Source organism: Ambystoma mexicanum, chromosome 6q (genome assembly GCF_040938575.1).
Source record: "Ambystoma mexicanum isolate Mex_15411 chromosome 6q, UKY_AmexF1_1, whole genome shotgun sequence".
Taxonomy (NCBI): Eukaryota; Metazoa; Chordata; class Amphibia; order Caudata; family Ambystomatidae; genus Ambystoma; species Ambystoma mexicanum.
In genome coordinates, this window is record NC_090937.1 from 243,795,734 (window position 1) to 243,807,762 (window position 12,029).

Below are 12,029 nucleotides of genomic sequence, written 5' to 3' on the forward strand. Positions count from 1 at the left end.
GCAATTATTTTAGATTTAGCCAGATTTATTAAGTTGTTAGCATTTGCGAACTCTCCCAGGGCCACTAGTAGCCACTGCAGTCAGACAGGTGTAAAGTTTAGCAATACAATGTCGTCTGCATAAGCTATCCAGTTCAACCTATCTTTCCCAACAGCAGGACTAGAGAGGCCCTTCCCCCTGAGGCTATTGGCCAAGTCTGCCAGATACAGATTAAAAAGGCACGTGGCAACAATGCATCCCCGTCTCCCTCCCTTATGGGTCCAAATGCAAGACAATAGATTCCCTCTAGCATCCAGCCTTATCCTGAGATAGGGCTTATTGTGGAGTTCTATAATACTTGATAGGAGTGATTCAGGCAGTCCCCATTGTCTCAATTTCAGCCATAACCATTCTCTGTTTACTGCATCGAAACCTGGGACAGCTCAACCCTTGCCCCGAACAGAGTCGGTCCACCATTCAGAAAACCTTTACTCGATGTTGTGCTCAGGTCCAGGCCATTTAGTGTAGTTGGCAGGCCTGACCTGAGCCCAGTTTGGTTTTTTGACAAGATTCCATGTTTTTGACCCAACTTTTGAGATCCCTCAGGACTAGTTCTGCAAATATTTTACTATCCGCGTCTATAAGAGAGATCGGGCGATGGTTCATAGGATCTGCCTGGTCTCCCTTCTTGTATATGGGTATAACAATGGCCTCCCTCCACGAGTTTGGTAGGGTCTCTGAGTTGACTGTCCCAAAAGAGATTAAAAAGGATGTTCGACCATAAGGTAGTATTTGATTTTAGAATTTGATTACTAGGTCCATGGAGCCAGAGGCCCTAGATCTAGAGGATTTCTTACTGACTTCCTCTATGGCTTCCACACTGAGGGTCAAGCGCCAACTAACCTTTTCCAGAAATCTCTACGGGATCTCCCCCGATAGACCATAGAGGTCTGAAAAGTGCTTCATCCATACTGACTCCTGTATAGCATTAGGTGATTATTTGTCTCTGTTCTCTCCTATTCACAACAACCCAAAAATTCCTAGAATTATGGTTCCCAGGGATCTTAACATTTGCTCTCCATCATTTTGGAGGCGGATATGTCTGTGAGACTTTGACCAATGATTGTCATTTTTAGCTAATCGTCTTTCTGAGATCTGGTCCTCGTTATTCAGAGCTTTATTATTTAGCACACAGAGTTCCTTCCTTAGCTCCCTTTTTTTAACCAATGTTTCTTCATCAAAGGAGTGACAATGCTTACAACAAAGCAGTTCCCCTGCACATTTTGGCCTTTGTACATCCTATATGGATTCTACGAATAATGGGCCATAAAGGACATTGAGCTCCTGTTTGGACATGGTCTGACATTTTATTGTTAATCCCCGATTCAGATTAAGGCCGCCCCTTTTGAATTTTGCTAGTCTATTGCCACCAGTATTCATATCCAAAACAGCTCAATACTGCACTTCGAACTTCTCCGTGGCTAGAATAAATGATCCAGTCAGCTTATGATGGTCACTCCAGCCTTTCTTAATTTTAAAATCCTTACATATATCAAATATCATTTGTTAGCAATGTATAGTCTAGGCTGGAGCCATGCATGCCCCTTGGCCAAGCGGCTGATGCAGGTACATCACCCCTGATATTACCATTGGCCATGATAAGGTTCAATTTTTTTTTTTTTAATGATAGCCACTGACTACCATTAGGCGTGCAATCCTTCCTTTCTGTTTCATTTATTCGGGATCTAATTCACTGCGAATTCAAGTTCCCGATCAAGATGATACTGCCAGCTTTGTGTAGGCTGCTTAACTGGGTCAAAATTTGTGCCAATATTTTCAGAAAGAAGATTAGGGAGAGAGATACTAGGATTCAAATAGATGTTAATCACACAGAGCACCATGGCTATTTTGTGATCCCTAAATTTGTTTTTTATAGCAAGAATCTGGAATTTCATGTCTTGTTATTAGACACGAGACAATAGAATGCCTCAATGCAATTAATAAGCCTCCTGTGGTTCTACCTTTGCCTTGGTGCATACTCAACTGTTCTATTATAGTGAGCCCATCTAGCTTTAGTTGTTGCTTTAACCAGGTTTCCTGTATGGCTACTATATCGTACTCCCCAAAATTCGCCTTTCTGCTATCTTTATTTCTAACTGGAGCCCCTAGTGTTCGAGCGCAGCCACTTTAGTTCCCTCTTAACTAAAGTGATGCTTCAGCCAGGCCCAGCTGCTGAAAGACTTGTGAAATTATCTCTGGTACTAAGGACCAAGGATTTGGTGTCTTTACTAGAATTTGAGGAGGATGATCTATGATCCTACTCTTTCATATTAGTAGATGTTTTATTTGTAGATGTTGTGCCTACTTTAGTTACCCTAGGTTCCTGGGCCGCACTTTTGTATTTTGGGGAGACACCCTGCTCACTAAAAGGGTCGGCTGAGGCTTCTATTCCTAAAGTTCTTAATACTGGTGCTCCTGCCAATATTGCTTTGGCACCTAATCTAGACTTCAACCGCAATTCCGAGATGTTATTTCTTGTATCCGGGAATTTTACATATTCAATGTTGTGTGATGAGAAGACAAATAATTCATCGGCCTGGCGAAAGATGGGCATAATTTCGATCCTGTTTAAAGATCTTGTTTCTTTCTTGTCATCCATTTGTTTCATACAGATTTTAGAGATTGCAAATGGATTTGAAGGCACGTCTAGCTCCCCTCCAACATTACATTTTGACTTGGAGGGAGGCTCAATTAAAGCACCCTTTCCAAAGCCCTGTAGGGTGGCTTGTACATCAGTTCTGGCTATCGTAATTTTTGTTTCCAGAGCCATTGGTTTAGGCCCAGTGTTTTTTTATACAGTTGATCTTTGGAAGACCTTCTGCTTCCAATAGACCGGAGGATGTCTATGCACTAGTGTTCTTGTTTTCTCTCTTCGTACTAAGGAATATTGGGGCTATCCTTAATGGTTTTAATGGCGTTGTAGTTTGCAGTCCTATAGTTGTTTTAGTAAGGACCTTCACTGACCCCTGCAAGTTTTTTCTCAAACTGATGACCCTACCCCTCATTGACAATCCGACAGCCTCTTCTAAGCAGATGCAGCCATTGTCATATGGTGTGACGCTTTTAGATGTTTTAGTCTTACTTGTGGGCCCATTGATCCTCGTTGGATTCTTAGGAATAGTAATGGACCTGACAAAGTGCACGGCGGCAGATTTGTTCTTCCTTTGGGTTTTCTGATTTTTTTTTGTCTTTTGACTCTGTACTATAATCAGAGGCTCCTGAATGTCCCCCTCAAACATTCTTTTCTTTTTCTTCCTCCTAGATTTTCCATTGATCTTATTAGGCTTCGAAGTCTGTTCTTTATTAACTTCTTTCGTTAAATCTATAGTAGATGGATTTGCCTCTTCTTTGTCCTCTTGGCGGTTGCAGGATTGTGCCATGCAAATTAATTCCTCCATCACCGACTCTGAAAGTGGAGTGTCATTAAATTCAGAGAGAGCCCTCTCCTGATTATTCAACACCGAACTTACCTCTATATTCTGCCTACTTTGAACATCTTCCAATGCTGAAATTAGTGGCAGACAATTTTCAGATGGAATCTTGTGTGTTCGACCATTTCACCTGTAAGTCCTCTATTCCCTTTGACTGTCGCTGAATATCTAGTTTTAGTTCTGCTAGCAGGGTGAACAGGTTCTCATTTAGGGCTTTTTTCAGTCCCACCATTGAACTTTCACATACACCTACTTCCCTCGTGAGTTCTTGCAGGAGCCCCGGGTGTGTTTGTACTTCCCCTCTTAGCAGCTCAAAGACATTTATTAGACATTTACTAAAGAATTTAGGACGAAATGTAAAGCTGGTAAAGTGACCTCATTTGACCTACTTAGTTCATCTTGGATCTCCTCCCATCCTAATGGTAATCTATTCCCGTTTACGGGTGCTAAATTACCGCCCGCTCCCCACCTAGCATCTGTATTGGACTGAAAGCTAGGCCTGATGTTAAGGGGATGTATTTAGTTGTTTGATAATTATCTTTTCTGTATCCTATCTTTGGAGAGCTGCTACTTTTCACTTGTCTAGTTAGATCAGAATTGCCCACAAGGTCATCTCCCTCATATAAATCAGCATCTCCCACACTTCGATATTTTCTTCTTGGGAAAAAATATTGAATTGTTTTCATAGTACTGGCTGTTGAAGGGTATGACTGTTCAGACAAAGGATCCCTTTGTGGAGAAAGTATCAATTTAACCCTTGCACAGGGCCTTTATTCTCCCAATTTACATGACACCATCGGCCCATCAATTTCAAGGGCTCTTAGGTCATCGTCTAGTAACCCACTCCTCTGATAGTATATATGAGAAATTATTTTGAGTCTCTGCAGAGGGGGAATGTTAAAGTTTTAAGGAACTATATCCACTGTGTTTATCCTTCAATAAACACTTTCTTAACAGCTTATAGTTCGAACACTATCTCCTCCTACTGGCTCAAAGGCTCCCCGCCCGCAGTCACCAAGTAGGAATCAACTCTATATCCCCCCTACCCCCCGGCTTAGAGGCGCACAGGCTCAGGCATAGGGATGGGGGCAAGTTCAAACTACCAACCAGCTCAAAGGCTAAGGGCCCGCAGTCACCGAGTTAGAATAGATGTGACAGGTGAGAATCAGAGGACTCCAAAATAGAACTAATTGACCGATGTCCCTTTTTGGCAGGAACAGGTGATTTAGACGATCATGTTAATTTTCTCAGGTAAATGGTTGATTAATTCAGTATTCAGAGTGGTTAACAACGCTGCAGCATGCTTGAAATGGAAGCGGATACCGCTGGTGGTGGTGTTATGCTTGAGCTAAAACATGGCGCTGGTGCGCAGTGTATTCCGGGGGCACTCAGAGCCATAATGGATATTTACTCCATGCCTCAGTGAAAAGCTCTACTTACTTTGCTGAGAGCTGAATTTACTTTGCTGAAGGAAACGTGCTTTCCAAACCTGGTATGCAGTCAAGGACATTCTGCTGGGAAAGCTGGTTTTGTTATGTCTTGTTATGAGTTATGGGACTGTTTTCTGTGGCGTTTGTTCTTGGGAGAGGGAAGCGCTTTGCTCCTTGAGGTTACTGTCGGTTGACCCAGCTGGCAACCAACGGTTACCCATCAGTGCGCACGTGCATTGCCAGAAGGTTCGAGAAATTACCACCCCTTTTTGAGGAGTGCATATATGCGGAACCCCTCAATGGTCAGACGGGACAAGTACAAAGACCTCAGTCGGAAGGGGGACGCCTTTGTCCGGCATACCTGTGGGCTGTTGTGCTCTCAGCCTGGCTGTTACTGGGGTCTTCCAGCCGCTTCTGGCGAGACAAGGGATTTAGTTACGCCCACGGTGATGTATTTTCTTTTGATTTCTCTGTCTTTTCTGTGTTATCACTTGTTGCTTCCAAGCTTTGAATAAATAGCCGTGTAAGTGCTCATTATTTTCTAAGCGTGCGTGTGGTTGTAAGTCATTGCGTCGTCTACCTGCGTTCAAAGTATTGGCTCTGCAATTGCGCTGGTGATTAATGACTGTCCGTGCACTCTGGGCGAGCAATACAGTTGTCCAGACAAGAGTGTGTGTCTGCGTTACATTCAAAAATAGCTTGCTCCCACAGAACCAAAAGTTTTAAGGTAATAGAAGCCACTGTGCACTAGGATTCAATTCCTCTCTACTTCATTACTCTAAGCCGCATATGCAGCGTTCGTCCAGAGCTTGTTTTAAAGCAGATACACTGTAGCGGTGGCGCTTGTTTCTCACCTGCTTTCACCCGTTCCAGGACCACAGAGCAGGAGCCTTCTAGTAGACTGTATCGGCCGGCAGCTCTCACCAGTGTGTTGAAGGCAGTGAATGAGAACGTAGACGTAGCACTGTGCCTGGGCCCCCAGCCTACGAACTGCAGACTGTGGAAACACTTGGCACACAGTTCGCGACCTGCTTCGCGGGAGAGACAGTAGATAATGCTGCAGTGTGAAGGAGGAGCTCCAAAGGAAAAGCAGCAAGCGAGGAAATATCTGTAGCAGGGACTGTAGACTGTGAAAACATTTGACACACGTTGCTTCTGTACTTCTAGATACATTACATTGGTCATTGTTGAGAATAGGGGTGCACCTTTGTTTTTGTCAACAATCGTTCTAGGAAAACGACACCCTTTATCAATACTCTTTTATTTATTTGTAAGGTGACGAAAGCCTGCAGGCATCGGGCTGCCACATGACAGTAATTACATATAATAGACTAGACAAAACAGAGCACAAGATGCTTGACATGTCAAGAACACGTAGACGCAGGTACTACTCGTGGTTGTTTGGTTTATTTAAATTAAAAGGTTTTCAATTGCTTTCTGAATCTGAGGAGGTTAGATTCAACTCTCGGGCTCGGCGCAGTTTGTTCCAGTGGAGAGCGGCCCGGCTTGGAAAGGCTCTGCCCAAACCATTTGCTTTCATGTGGAGGTTAGTTGTAATGAGCCCTTGGGCCTCAGATCTAAGGGAGCAGGTTGGAATGTAGCACTCAATCTTAGCCTTAAGGTAAGCCAGTGCTTTACTGTTTAGACACTTGTATGTGAGCGTCATTGGTTTGAACATTACACAGTCTTCAACTTTTAGCCAATGTAGTTCCTTCCTTGCCTTGCTGATATGGTCAAATTTTTGTTACGCTCACCTGGTATCCACGTGGACGCCACCCAGCCAGTTGGTCGTTGGTGCCCTTCCCAATGATTCCCTGGTGTGATCTCCGTGTCGATGGGATTCCGCCTGGAAATGAAGACTAGATTAGGACTGGGTGACCAAGGTAAGTTTTCCCCCACCTCCCTTGTGTTTCCAGCCCCTCCAGGTTCTCTTCTCACCTGGTTGTCGGAATCGGTGGGCTCTCCGTCCTGCTCTCTGGGCAGGGGCGCGTTGTCTTTTGTGGGCGCGGGCGGTCCAGTTACTTCACTGACTGCTGCCCTTGTAGTGTCTTTCAGGTAGGTCTTATTGTGATTGATGGCGTCGTAATTCTTGCATGCTTTTTCTCTGTTGTAAATGTCTCTCGTTTTATCTCCCTAGGAGCGCGGAGTGTCCGCTTGGAGAACTGGATATGCTGGTTCTCACCGGGAGATGATGGCGCGCTATAGCGCTATGATGCGGTAAGGAGGCGCTTTATGTAGCGCAGCGATGTCTTGTCCTCACTGACCTGTGCTTTTCTCTTTCAGTAGGTCGCAGTGAGTTCCCAGCGCAGATGAGTTCCGGAGCTATGCCGGCCGAAAAGCAACCAACCAGTAAGTCTTTAAGCGCTTTGTGGTTGTAATGTCTCCACTACTTCTTTTAATGATGTCTTTCTCCTTTTCTCAGGTCCTTCGATCCGGGCGGTGAACTCCACCAACAGAGCTGCCCAGGAGCTGCGAGCAGTGAAGGATGATGAATGCAGGTAAGATTCTGCTGCTAACAATGTTCTTGGTTTTTCTGCAGGTCCGGAATTCACCAGACTCGTGAGAAAGCTGGACACGGTGAGCGTCACGTTGCTAGAAGCAAAGTGTCTTGTTCGGGTGTGGTTTTAAATGGCCACTGTAAAGTAGTCCAGGTAAAGTAGTCCCTAGGCCACCACACCCAAAACACTAGACCGCATAGCTTGGTTCTAGGAACCAAGCTATGTGGATGCCTCCATGTTGGCTGAAAGCCTAAATAAAGTAGTTCCTCAAGCAGATGTCTTTCCTTACTGATGAAGGCCCCTCCCAAGGTGTGCCTCCTGCCTGGACCAGGTTTAGTTGAGAAGTTCTGATGAAACTTCTTGATCAGGCGTGGTGCATGGATGTTCTCACTGGGTTCCCAGGATCTATCTTGAGGCCCAAACCCCTTCCAGTCGACGAGATAGTACAACTTGGCTCTAGAGTACTTGGAGTCCAGGATGCCCTTGACTTCAAATTCGGGTTCTCCATCTATTAGTATAGGTTGAGGTGGTGTCTTTAAATAAAGTAGTTCCTCAAGCAGATGTCTTTCCTTACTGATGAGCCTGGCACCAAAGTCGCCAGAACTGGCCCCAAGAGGGCCTGAGAAGTGGATGCCAGGCCTTATTAGTGATCCGAGCCCTGATTCCACCTGGCCAATGAGCTTGCCAGTGGGTTTAGGGCTGAGGGTCGTGAAAATTTTTCTTATGCTTGATTATACGCATTGCATGATTCTGAATGTGCTGGAATTTAGTCAGACATTGTTTACTTGCACCCAATAATAGGGTGTTGCCATAGTCCAGTCTAGAAAGTATGGTCGCTCTGGCTATGGTAGCACAGTTAGATTCGTTAAGTACAGGTCTGATGGTTTATAGTAATCTCTAGTAAGCACAATTTCTGCTCACATAGGAGGCTTGAGCATCTGACCTCAGGGAAGCCTCCAGTGTCATGCCCAGGGTTTTGACACTAGTCACTACTTGGATGTGGGACTTTTTTATCGTGAAGGACTCGTAGCTGGATGGTAGTTTGGCCCTGGCTTGATTGAACCCAAAAACCACAAGCTCAGTTTTTCCCCATTCAAGCACATCCAGTTGTGATCCATCCATTGTTCTATGGTATTGTAAAGTTTGTTCACCATTTTGTTGTCTTTTGTGTGGTCTCCACTCAGTTCTGCTACCAGATGCGTGTTGTCAGCATAGTTAGTAATAAGGCGTTTGTTGTCTAAGGCTTCACACAGAAGGCGTAGGTATAAGTTGAAAAGTAGTGGGGAGAGACTAGCTCCCTGGGGAACACCACAGAAGATGTTGGACTTGCTAGAGAATTTATCACCCCAGTGTACTCTAGAGATTCGGTCTGCCAAGAAAGACGTTAGCCATCGTATGGCTTCCCTAGAGCAGTTGGCGATTTTCTCTACTGCTTCTTGTAAAAGTTGATTGTCTAATAAGTCGAAAGCGGCACTAAGGTCTAGCAGGATAAGCAGACCAGTATTGCCCCTTTCGATGATACTCAGTATTTTTGTCTGCAAATCCAGCATCGCCGTTTCAGTGCTTTGGACAGCACGGAAGCCCGATTGCTGGTGATGTAATATACCATTGGTCTCAACATATGCTTGCTATTTTGCAGTAGCAATTTTGTCCATTATTTTTTAGAATGAAGTTGCGATTAGTTATGGTTCTTAGATTCCCTGGCTCCCGTTGGTCTAGGTTAGGCTTTTTGACTAGTGGGGTGATTGTCACCTTTTTTATATTCTTGGGTACCATTTGATCTCTGAAAGAGGCATTAACCATTTTCGTAAACAATGGTGCAAATGTATCCGTATTGTCAAGTATGGTTTTAGGATTGAGAATATTTTCTGCGCATGATGAGGGTTTCATTGAGGCCAGAGTGTTGAGCTAGTCGGCAGTCGGGATCTCTTGAAAGCAGAATTTGTCAAGATGGTGTAATGACTTACTCATGTGAGGTTGTTGGTACTTGATTTTGTTAAGTCTGGTGCTAGCTATAACTTCTCTGGCTTTAGTGATCTTCTTGCTGAATGCAGCTTGAGTGTTTTCACATTCTGTTTGGGATGGATCAAAGGCCGGATTCAAGGAGTCGGGCTCATCAAAGGATTTGAGTATCTCAAACAGTTTAGCTGAGGCATTGTCAGCGTTCTGTATTTGAGTGTTAAAGTAGTTTTTTTGCTTCCACAGGGTTCTTTTTGTAGGACCTCTCAATTTCCTTCCAGCTGTTCTTATTGCTAGTGTTCGGATTCTTCAGCCATCTAGTTTCAAGCTGTCTTGGAGCCGGCAGGATCACAGTGGGAAGTATAACCGATTGGTAGGGCAGAGTCTGAATTGCAGCTGGGCATTTGTAGCGATGTGCCAGAGCAATCAGATGACATCCTGATTTATGCATGTCATGTTACACAGAAGGACTACCTGAATGACATATGATTAAACTCTCTGTGAAAAACTCTCCACATTGGACTTTTGATCCAAAAGCTGATGAGAGGAAAAATCACAGATTCCTCAGTAGTGAAAGTGTCTGAAAAGAAAGTCCTGGTAGATAATATAACTGGCATTGATTGCAGTGTTGGATAGTGCACTGTTCATGCTCCGAGGATAGCCTTTTCTATCCTTGCCAGTGTTTGGAAACAGTGCAGCAATTTTCTGTTTTACACTCATCTCCTGCCTCAAAATACAAATGTGTAGTCCTGCATATTCTTGCTTAAAGACAGCGGCATGGTTTCGCCTCGATTATATAAATCAGATTCCTGGATTTTTCCATATCTTTCAGAAACGGGCACTGCTAATGAATGCCTTAGATTTAATAGCACGTTCTGCTTTGACAAATGGTGAACCAAGTATGCCATGTAGTAGGTCAAGGAGGTTTTCAATGAGGAAAAGGGATATGTTGGTGGTCAGTTTCTCTGAACTAGGTGGTTTAACTGAGGAATTTCCTGTATTGGAACTTCTCAATATGTGCCAGTTGAAGGTAGTTTATTCAGACTCTCTCTAGCGAAGAGCTCCATGATCCACAATTGGGAAGTCCACCTTGTCCTTGACGCTTTAAGGAGCAGCTGGTATATCTATATTGATGGAGCCATCTCTGCATAATAAACAGGTCATGTTCCCTCCAACTACACTCCAATTATATCCAAGTTTGACCTATAGCTTATTTTGTTTTTTGTTTATTATGCATCCTATACCAGCATATCTTCAGAAATGACCACCTTAATTTTTTAGTATCTTGATTTATTTATTTATTTTAAACAAAGGTGTGTGATGAGGGTATTGCGTCTTAATTCCAAATCATTAAACAGATCCTGTTAAATTTAAACTGGCTCAATAACATTTTAATTATAAATGTATTGCACATAACTTCAAGGCAACAAGTAGGCCAGAGCAGAACTACACATTTGTAGGAGTATCAGTTTTCCAAATTTTGAAGAAAGGAATTCACACGCATGGGAAAGTAGTGAAACAAAGGGATACAATAAGTTCTGCAGTTTCTGATGTCTTTCAAACCTCCTTCCTACTTGAAAACTTTACAAACATGGACAATCTAGAATCTTGAAATCCCTTGATGTGCTCCAGTAGAGCACTTTGCTTGTGTTTGTGATTAAGGGTGGAGAATTGTGGCCTCAAGAACCAGAAAGTCACAGTAATAGGCTATAGGCACTATTACTAGTTTTCTACTTTTCCACCACCCTGATGCATTTTTTCTTTTGTAATGCAATTCATCTTTGGTATTCAAGCACTGCAACCATCGTGAGAAACAATCGAATAATGGCTTGATTGCTTAGCCGGAATTAATATTAAAATCCAGCTCTTAAATGCAATATTCTTTTTGTTGCTTTATTTTACTTTTTTGAGGCACATACCAAACCACCATAGAGTGTCAGACTGCTGAACTAAATAAATAAGAAAACAATCCATTTTGTAGGTCTGCAACATTTGAAGGCACAACAATAGTACAGCTGCAGGACAGTATATTCAGTTGAGTTGAATATCAAAATATTTTCTTCAGTGAATCATGGCATGGTTCTTTACTAGCTGGTAAAGGGCAGCTCAAGAAAAGGTCCTTTCTCTGTGGAAGTCTTCCTAACCTTGACAACTTGAATTCCGATTGCAGACCAATTTGTACAGTCCGTAGTGGATTACTTCATGGCTGCAGCCAGCCTTTTAAAGAGCCCAGCTAGGTTAGGGAACGGAACCATACTCCTGACATTGAAAGGGGGAATTGTTTGGAGTTTAGCTTTAACAGCAGATGGCATTAGACTATTTTTATTTTAATTTATTTTTAGGTCAATGACTATTCCAGATTTTCTATTTAGCTGAAAACTAATTTTTTCTGCTGTTTATAATTCTAAACTATTTTCATTTTCGTATGTCCTTAACTGTTAAATTCTCAGTCTCACATCCAAAGGCCCTTCCCCTTTAAGCATCAAAGGATCTCTTCCAAAATATGTCTAATCATTAGAGTTATTGCTCTTCTGCAGTAAACATATGCTTGAACTAGATATGTATCTGACCTGTTTAAGAAGTTTTACAAACAATGATTTTTCAATGACTGTTAAAATGTACCAAAAACGTGCACATGCAAATACGATTTTCTCAAGTTAAAAGAAATCTAA

The 12,029-nt window shown here is 43.0% G+C and overlaps 1 protein-coding gene across 4 annotated transcripts in view; it reads left to right on the plus strand.

Moving 5' to 3' along the window:
- The window catches only part of PPP3CA (protein phosphatase 3 catalytic subunit alpha), a 1,568,629-nt gene that overhangs the window by 1,225,805 nt on the left and 330,795 nt on the right, over positions 1-12,029 (plus strand). The window lies entirely within an intron of this gene.